The sequence below is a fragment of the Schistocerca americana genome, chromosome 1, assembly GCF_021461395.2.
Source record: "Schistocerca americana isolate TAMUIC-IGC-003095 chromosome 1, iqSchAmer2.1, whole genome shotgun sequence".
Lineage (NCBI taxonomy): Eukaryota > Metazoa > Arthropoda > Insecta > Orthoptera > Acrididae > Schistocerca > Schistocerca americana.
Window position 1 is genome coordinate 745,116,711 of NC_060119.1, and position 10,726 is coordinate 745,127,436.

A 10,726-nucleotide genomic window follows, 5' to 3' on the forward strand; every position below is an offset into this window, starting at 1 on the left:
AAGAAGAATGGGCAAAAGCAATAAAGGAAAAATTGGATCCTCTCTCATGTAATGGAACTTGGACTTATATACCACTTCCAGCAAATAAAAAGAGCCATTGACAATAAGTGGTTGTCCAAAGTAAAAAAGATGCATCTGGAAATATTGAAAGGCATAAGGCACATTTAGTCATTAAAGATTATGCTGAGACAAAGGGATGTGGCTGGAGGAGACATGGGCTCCAGTTGCTCAACCACAACAATGAGAACTTTTCTTAGTGTGATGAGTGAACATGGTTTATTTACGGAACAAATAGCTGTACAAAATACATTCCTGCATGAAGAACTGACTGAAGAAACTGATGCAAAAGTTCCTCAGGGTGTAATGATTAAGGAAGAACTTTTATACAAACACAATAAAACTTTATATGGACTAAAGCAGCCACCAAGAACTTCGTACACTGCACTTCACAATTTTATGAAGGAAATCAAGTTTCGACAATGTGAAGTTGATAGATGCCTGTATGTTGAAAGCAATGATAATTATAATACTCATTTGCTACTGTATTTGTAGATGATATTCCAGCTGATGGTAATTGTAAGTAAAATCATTTATATTAAGAAGAAATTAATTTCAATTTGAAGAACTTGAAATAACAAAATCATTCCTTCAAGTAAATATACAGAGGACCAATAGCAAAATATTTGTTAGTCACCATGTTTACATTGAAAACTTATTAAACACCAATGGAAGTAAAATGCAATGAAGATAGAATTAACAGGTTGTTTGATGTATGTGATAACAGCTACAAGATGAGATGTAAAACTAGTTTGGTAGACATCAAATTAAACCAACAGAATTTTACTGAGATAGTTTGATACGAGTTCATCAGTAGGCTAAAGGAACACTTGACATTGGTCTGTGTTGCAAAAAGGGACATTCAAATCCTCTTCTACACTATGTTGATTTTGACTGGGGAAGATTCATAATATATTGACTTGATGACAGCTACAGCAAATACCCTGTACCTGAAGAATCTTCTTGAAGAATTTAAAATATTTGTGAAAACTTCAGTACTTTGTGAAAACAATGAGTTAAGGATACATTTATAACAGAAGTAGAAACATAGACAACCGAAGAAAGTGGATATTAAATATATTTTCATATGTCAGGTGGATGATGAAGAACATCTGAATGTTCAGTACATCAGCACTAAGGAACAAGTGGCAGCTATTTCAACAACAGCAACTATGGGTGTTAGTCCAGTAGACTACGCCCAAAGTTGGAGATGGTGAAATTTGCACATACTGTACAGAACGTAATTATCAGATTGAGAGGGGGGAAGGGATAGAAGCAATGATGATCTAATAATTATACTTTGACTTACTTTCTTTGTTTTCATTTATTTTTACTTTCTTATTTATTTTGAATGCCATTGATCAATATTATGATGGACCAAAGGATGTGAAATGTCCCAGATTTGTGTCATTATAGAGATAGATTAAACAAATGTACAATAACAAAACTATAGTGAATTGGTGAGTAAGCTTAAATCTGAAGTAAAATTAACAACATTTAGTGCAAGTATAAATGACAAATTACTTCAAGTACAGAAAAAAGGATATTCATGTGCTGACCATATTAAACAAAGAATCTGAATTATGTCTAACATTAAAAATACAAAGCCTGAAGGTGGCAGGGAGTGAAAGGCTATTTACAGCTTTTGCAGAAACCAGGTGGTAGTTATAAGGGTCAAGGAGCATGAAAGGGAAGCAATGGTTGGGAAGGGAGTGAGACAGGGTTGTAGCTTATCCCCAATGTTATTCAATCTGTATATTGAGCAAGGAGTAAAGGAAACAAAAGAAAAATTGGGAGTAGGGACTAAAATCCATGGAGAAGAAATAAAAACGTTGAGGTTCGCCGATGACATTGTAATTCTGTCAAAAACAGCAGAGGACCTGGAAGAGCACTTGAATGGAATGGACAGTGTCTTGAAAGGAGGATATAAGATGAACATCAACAAAAGCATAATGAGGATAATGGAATGTAGTTAGCTTAAGTTGGGTGATGCTGAGGGAATTAGATTAGGTAATGAGACACTTAAAGTAGTAAATGAGTTTTGCTATTTGGGGAGCAAAATAACTGATGATGGTCGAAGTAGAGAGGATATAAAATGTAGACTGGCAATGGCAAGGAAAGCATTTCTGAAGAAGAGAAATTTGTTAACATCAAGTATAGATTTAAGTCTCGGGAAGTCGTTTGTGTGAGTATTTGTATGGAGTGTTCCATGCATGGAAGTAAAACATGGACGATAAATAGTTTGGTCAAGATGAGAATAGAAGCTTCCAAAATGTGGTGCTACAGAAGAATGGTGAAGATTAGATGGGTAGATCACATAACTCATAAGGAGATATTGGATAGAATTGGGGAGAAGAGAAATTTGTGGCACACCTCGACTAGAAGAAGGGATCGGTTGGTAGGACATGTTATGAGGTATCAAGGGATCACCAATTTAGTATTGGAGGGCAGTGTGGAGGGTAAAAATCGTAGAGGGGGGCCAAGAGATTAATGCACTAAGCAGATTCAGAAGGATGTAGGTTGCAGTAGGTACTGGGAGAAGAAGCAGCTTGCACAGGATAGAGTAGCATGGAGAGCTGCATCAAACCATTCTCTGGACTTAAGACCACAACAACAACAGAATATAAATACAAACGATAACAGAAATTTACAAAGACAATTATTGATTAATCTACATTTACTCATCAAGACAGTAGAATGACTTGTCCATAAAGTACTTTCTTAATTTAGATTTAAATGTAGACGGGACACGAACGAGGACTTTAATATGTGATAGATGAGAAATGAAAACTTGTGTGACAGTATCTTCAACGCCTTTTTGTACAAGACTTAGTTGGTTTAGTTTCCATGTAAATCATTTTTTGACCTGTTGTTATCATTGCACGCACTATTAGATGTAAAACAATAATAGTTATTAGAGACAAAAATTGTCAGAGGAAGCAAGTTCTGAGGTGTGGTTAATATTTGGAGTTGCTGCAAGAATGTCTTGGACAAATGCCACTCATGATCACAACTCCTCTCTTTTGTTCAATATAGATTTTTTTTGGCACAGTGTTGATTGCCTAAAAAATTATACAATGTGACATAATAGAGGGAAAATAGCCAAAATAAGCAACTTTGATGGCAACCATATCATCAAGCATGGTAATTACCAAGTGAAGTGGTGCAGTGGTTAGCACAATGGGCTCACATTTGGGGAGACAACAGTTCAAACACACCTCTGGCCATCCTGAATTAGGCTTTCTGTGATTTCCCTAAACCACTTCAGACAAATGCCAGGATGGTTCCTCTGAGAGGGCACAACTGACTTCCTTCCCCATCCTCCCCTAGACCAATGGGACTGATGATGACCTCGCTGATCAGCCCCCTCCCCCAAACCAACCAACCAATAATCGTAGTTACACGTGCAGAGCATAGCTTCCCGCACTGTGTCTTATTTAAAGGTGTAGAATTGCACAGACCAATTTAACTTGCCACCAATTAGAATGGCCAGAAACTCAGAAGCTTCACAATATATTTTGATGTTGCTGAGCAATAGACATACAATATTTTTTTTAAAGGAACACACTGCCATCTGACTGTTTTATTGTTTATTAAGTAGAACCGAGGTTTTGGACATTTATGCCATGTTGAAATATTTGATTTTATGCCTTTAACCTATATTGCAGGACACATACGTTGTCAAGCTCACAGTTGGCCATAAGTTAAGAAAAACATTGGCTCTCCTCGAAATGCCAAGATATAAAATCACCATCTTGTAACAGATCTGTAAATAATCATGGGAGCACGTCATATTTAGTAAAAACCAATACATCCCTTACACAGTGATTGTAGTCTGCAACTACTTGCAACTGAATGGAATAAAACAGTTTACAATTTTAATAGGATTTGGGATCATCTCAAAGTCTGTTAGTCTTTATGAGAGTTCCATCAATGGGACCAACAACTCCTGGAAATCCGTTTCGACAGAAATGTGACTACCACCACATTTTCTTCAGTCGACGGCCACTCTATCACATCAATGACTAAACTGTTAACAGAATGTGTCACTCCTTGAATGATACTGAACAGGGTAGTCATAGATATGTCGAATCTGTCTCCCACACATCTAAATGATGCTAAATGATATCTAGCACACCATAGAAAATTAATATTTGTTTTAGGGGTATTAGTTTTTCATAGCCACTAATCTGATGATTGTAATCCAAAGAATTCCTGACCCTCTCGGCAAGGTCTTCTACCATGTGGCGTCGCACAAGGAAGTGTTCCAAAAATACAGTATCACTGTACTGAGGCACCACGTTCTCAAAGTAATCTTCAGTCTCTTGCTCCTCTGATTTAAATCAAAATCATCTTCACTGTATGTGTAATTTAAATCACTGACGAATGTATTTCCCATCTGGAATGAATCGCATTCATAAATCTCAAAATATTGGTAAATTCAAGTTACTTTGAACAACAAGTAAAAGTGACATCATGTGGCAATTGCTTACCTTGCAATGACTTCGTAGCAAAAACTGAAAAAGCGAAACACCTAAAGCACTTAGTCAAATACGAGGTCTGCTCTTCAACCTGAAGAATGCAAGACTGAGCACAAATAGTCTTGGCCACTGACAGTGAGGCTGACACTAAATGATGGGTCTTAGCCTTGGCCCAAATCACAGGAGTTTAAGCAGTTGGAAGCTGTTCCTCCTCTGTTCCTGTCTGGTCGAATTGTTGATACATCAGGGTCTGGATGGGCCTATGGGTCATATGGAACAAGATAAACTATCTGCCAGATGTCTCTGGCATCTTCTTAATCTTCTTCTTCTTCTTCTTCTTCTTCTTCTTGTTTCCTGGATGTCAGAACTCTATTTCGGTCTGACAGGAGTAGTCCACTGCCAGCAAGTTCTGTTTGATTTACAGGACAGCTTCCTCTGTTATGTACCTCCAGTCTGCATTGGTGAAGATCAGGTAGCAATTGATTAGCTCCAGACCCCTACCTTTAAACTTCTGGTTTAGGGATTCACACCCCCAATGGAACGTATAGGGTTTTTGTGGGAGAGGAGGGATATAAGTTTGGGATATAAGTTTCTGTTAAAGGGTATGGATTTCTATGATGAGGATAGCTACCATCTCATAGGGAGTCTGCGATCTTGGTGAGAAGCTTCCTCATGCAGTTCTTGTTGGGGAGGGGCAAGCACTCGAAAAAATGGCTCATCTTCTTCTCCCTCGGCCTCCATGGGCGTTTCCTCTGTGGTCTGTGTATGTACAGAGGCTGATGGGTTGAGTGTTTCCAAGGGGGCCATCTTCATGCAGTCGCCGTGTGTCCCCGACTCCATGATCACCTCCCCAGCAGCCTAAGTTTCTTCATCGTCCAGGGAGATGGTCGTTTGCGTTTCCCCATCAGCCCCTGTGCTGGTGGGGGTCGGTGCATCTACAGGTGTCGTGCGAGATGCGAGGGCAGGGCTACCCTCAATTGTGTCAAAAAAAATGGCTCTGAGCACTATGGGACTTAACATCTGAGGTCATCAGTCCCCTAGAACTTAGAACTACTTAAACCTAACTAACCTAAAGACATCACACACATCCATGCCCAAGGCAGGATTCGAACCTGCGACCGTAGCGGTCGCGCGGTTCCCGACGGAAGCGCCTTTAACCGCGTGGCCACACTGGCTGGCTCAATTGTGTCACTTGGCGGTACATCTCATCCAGATCTGCCCTCTCCTCCACCATGGTGGATTTAAGCGCAGCAATGGCATCATCAATGGCTTTCCGCAAAGTTTCGCGGAACTCACCAAAGTCGTCTTCACGGCGGTGCAGGCTGCTTCCTGTACTTGAAATGGGGCGGGGCATCCGCCTTGCCTTCTTGGACCACCTTTTCATGTGTGGTGACCGTTTTCGGCCACTTCCATAACATCAGGTAGCTGCAGCTGAGCGTATTTGCTGTGTGCATGCTGAGACAATTCACACATGTGGCCGCGGTATCCCCTGGTTTGTCACAGTTGCGTGTATCATGCGGTTTCCTGCACTTCACACACGCAACCATACCTTCCCAGGTGCTGGCTCGGTGTCTCATCTTTTGATACTTTGGTTCAAGAGCCATAAAAGAAGATTGTATACATGGAAGGAGCCTGGAGATGCTGACAGGTTTCAGATAGATTATATAATGGTAAGACAGAGATTTAGGAACCAGGTTTTAAATTGTAAGACATTTCCAGGAGCGGATGTGGACTCTGACCACAATCTATTGGTTATGAACTGTAGATTAGAACTGAAGAGACAGCAAAAAGGTGGCAATTTAAGGAGATGGGACCTGGATAAACTGACTAAACCAGAGGTTGTACAGTGTTTCAGGGAGAGCTTAAGGGAACAATTGACACGAATGGAGGAAAGAAATACAGTAGAAGAAGAATGGGTAGCTTTGAGGGATGAAGTAGTGAAGGCAGCAGAGGATCAAGTAGGTAAAAAGATGAGGACTAGTAGAAATCCTTGGGTAACAGAGGAAATATTGAATTTAAGTGATAAAAGGAGAAAATATAAAAATGCAGTAAATGAAGCAGACAAAAAGGAATACAAGCGTCTCAAAAATGAGATCGACAGGAAGTGCAAAATGGGTAAGCAGGGATGGCTAGAGGACAAATGTAAGAATGTAGAGGCTTATCTCACTAGAGGTAAGATAGATACTGCCTACAGGAAAATTAAAGAAAACTTTGGAGAAAAGAGAACCACTTGTATGAATATCAAGAGTTCAGATGGAAAACCAGTTCTTAGCAAAGAAGGGAAAGCAGAAAGGTGGAAGGAGTATATAGAGGGTCTATACAAGGGCGATCTACTTGAGGGCAATATTATGGAAATGGAAGAGGATGTAGATGAAAATGAAATGTGAGATATGATACTGCGTGAAGAGTTCGACAGAGCACTGAAAGACCTAAGTCAAAACAAGGCCCCGGGAGTAGACAACATTCCATTAGAACTACTGACAGCCTTGGGGGAGCCAGCCCTGACAAAACTCTGCCATCTGGTGAGCAAAATGTAAGAGACAGGCGAAATACGCTCAGACTTCAAGAAGAAAGTAATAATTCCAATCCCAAAGAAAGCACGTGTTGACAGATGTGAAAATTACCGAACTATCAGTTTAATAAGCCATGGCTGCATAATACTAACGCGAATTCTTTACAGACGAATGGAAAAACTGGTAGAAGCCGACCTCGGGGAAGATCAGTTTCGATTCTATAGAAATGTTGGAACACGTGAGGCAATACTGACCCTACGGCTTATCTTAGAAGCTAGATTAAGAAAAGGCAAACCTACGTTTCTAGCATTTGTAGACTTAGAGAAAGCTTTTGACAATGTTGACTAGAATACTCTCTTTCAAATTCTGAAGGTGGCAGGGATAAAATACAGGGAGCGAAAGGCTATTTGCGATTTGTACAGAAACCAGATGGCAGTTATAAGAGTTGAGGGACATGAAAGGGAAGCAGTGGTTGGGAAGGGAGTGAGACAGGGTTGTAGCCTCTCCCCGATGTTAATCAATCTGTATATTGAGCAAGCAGTAAAGGAAACAAAAGAAAAATTCGGAATAGGTATTAAAATCCATGGAGAGGAAATAAAAACTTTGAAGTTCACCGATGGCATTGTAATTCTGTCAGAGACAGCAAAGGACTCGGAAGAACAGTTGAATGGAATGGAAAGTGTCTTGAGAGGAGGATATAAAACGAACATCAACAAACGCAAAACGAGGATAACGGAATGTAGTCGAGTTAACTCAGGTGATGCTGAGGGATTTAGATTAGGAAATGAGACACTTAAAGTAGTAAAGGAGTTTTGCTATTTGGGGAGTAAAATAACAGTTGATGGCCGAAGTAGAGAGGATATAAAATGTAGACCGGCAATGGCAAGGAAAGCGTTTCTGAAGAAGAAAAATTTGTTAACATGAGTACAAATTTAAGTGTCAGGAAGTCTTTCCTGGAAGTAGGGCCTATTTGTATGGAGTGTAGCCATGTATGGAAGTGAAACATGGACGATAAATAATTTGGACAAGAAGAGAATCGAAGCTTTCGGAATGTGGTGCTACAGAAGAATGATGAAGATTAGAAGGGTAGATCACATATTTAATGAGGGGGTATTGAATAGAACTGGGGAGAAGAGGAGTTTGTAGCACAACTTGACTAGAAGAAGGGATCGGTTGGTAGGACATGTTCTGAGGCATCAAGGGATCACCAATTTAGTATTGGAGGGCAGCGTGGAGGGTAAAAATCGTAGAGGGGGACCAAGAGATGAATACACTAAACAGATTAAGAAGGATGTAGGCTGCAGTAGGTACTGGGAGATGAAGAAGCTTGCACAGGATAGAGTAGCATGGAGAGCTGCATCAAAACAGTCTCAGGACTGATAACCACAACAACAGCACTGTAATTGCGCCACAATCTTCCGCTTCTTCTTCTTGTTGCCACTACTGTCGCTCCCAACTGCCTTTAACGGGAGCTCGACGATGACAACAAACTTGCCTCTTCCTCCCATTCCGTGTTTGGACATGATTGCAAAGGTGTTGGGCGAGAGAGACAAGCAATGAAGTGAGCTGTGGCGAGTCAAGCAGCGGAGTCCATGAAATAGCCCTGGGCATGTGAGAATTGATCTCTTTGGAGCACTGTCGTTAAACACTTTGGAGCCAGTCAGAAGAATTTCCTCTCATTATTCGTTTAACTAGTTGCAACCGTCCATTGGCCGCAACTGAAACAGCTTTCAGCCAGTCAGAAACCACAGGAACTGGGAGAATTCGTGCAGGGTTCACACACGCATCTAATCTGGCACCACAGCTTGTGGCTTGCTGTCACACACGCACACACACGCACTCGACGCGGTCACGCATACACTTCGCTGCTCGACACACTGCGGCTCACTTCGTTACCGTCGCTCGCGCACGCCAACGCCACTAGCCCAACGCCATGGCTGGACGGAAAGGGAAGCAGGTTGCAGCCGCACTGGAAATTCTCATCCATGCGATGGGGAACAACAGCGACCGCCGATGGCAGCCAAAGCGCAAGCGCACTCAGCAGAACAGCAAGATCGTGCAGTGCTACAAGTGCTAGCAGCTGGGGCAGACTGCACGCGATTGCAAGAACGCCGTCGCGTGCTTGAAGTGCGCGGCGGCACATGACACCCGCAGTTGTACAAAGCCTCGTGGGGTGGCCAGCAGCTGCGCGAACTGCGGCGGTCCACACGCTGCCAATTCGCGTAGCGGCAGCTACCTCAGGGAGTTACGCCGTCAGCCCGCCGCACCACGCCCTGCAGTGGTGTCAAGCGCCACGACGGCCGCCCTGCCCCCCCACTCTGGCGAGGGGTGCGAGCCGCGCCGACACAAAGCCGCCACTGACGACGCCATGGCCGGCCTCCAAGCCGCGTTTGTGGCCGAACGGGCCGCACTTAAAGAAGAACTCGTCGGTGTCCATCGTCAGCTCCAGCAGCTGCGTGAGGAGCTGCGAGAACAAGAAGAAGGTGCCCGCTCCCGCGCCCACCTCCCCTGCGGTTTGCCTGGTGGGGGTGGACGCCGTCACGCAGACGGACCTACCATCGCAGAAGGACGCGGCCACTCAAACGGGCGTCGCCCCAGAACCTGTACCAATGCAGGAAACTGGGGAGACGCCCATGGACATGGCACCGTCCTCCCCTTCCCCAACTCCTGGCGGGGAGGTAAAACAGCAGGGGAAACAAGAAGTGGCTGGCAAACTACGCATGGACATCATCCCCTTCCCGGACAGCACGAACATGCCAGACGCGCTAAAGAAGATTGCCACCATGTTACGGGATGGGCGCTACAACGCCCAAAAGAACCCGTACCTCTTCGCCCAGGTGGAAGGGGAATGGGAGCTGTCGCTCCCACATAGGCTGTACGAGCTACGTGGCAGGCATAGGCAATTCTGCTCGAGTTCGTTACGAAGAAAGACCTCATCCTAGAGGACGCAGACGTGCGGCTGAGGAAGGAGGTTCGCGACGGCGAGAGGAAGCTGTCCGCAGACCTACAGACACCACTGCACGTCTCGCACGAAGAGCCAAAGCACCAAAGTACACCACTAGCATGCCTGCATGCTAGTAGCCAGGACCAACACCGGACCACGAGAGGACACACCATACAGTGAGGCTACATCATCATCGTATCATCAGGAACAGGAGGAAAGGCTGTAATAAACCAAAACTCCTACACCTCAGGCCAAGGCCAAGGCCCGTTTGTAGCGCGTCACCTTCAGCGTGGCTTGCTGTAGTGGTATTGTGAGCTACCATTCACACAGGACGCCATAAATTCTACGTAGTTGTGCAGCCTTCAATATGTCGTAAACTGAAACCAAAAGGGCGAATATGAATGTTATAGTGCAAGTTATGGCCTTAAGGCTCTGACACGAGTTAAGTACAAGGAAGACAAGATCCAACTGTTGGATCCGAAAATAGATTTCATACAGGGATTAATCAGGGGAAAGAAACGCATTTATAAAAGAAATAATACTCAGAGACGAATCTGCTGTCTGCAATGGCAAACTAACCAACAGCTAGAATGTAAATATCATCGGCAGACACGCCATTTTTCCAAGAATTTAGAATCTTATTATATTCATTGATACAGGCATTTCGAATAACTAATTTTTAGTTTAACAGCTGCCACATCACACTCTCGACACGTCGCCTCGATTTCGTT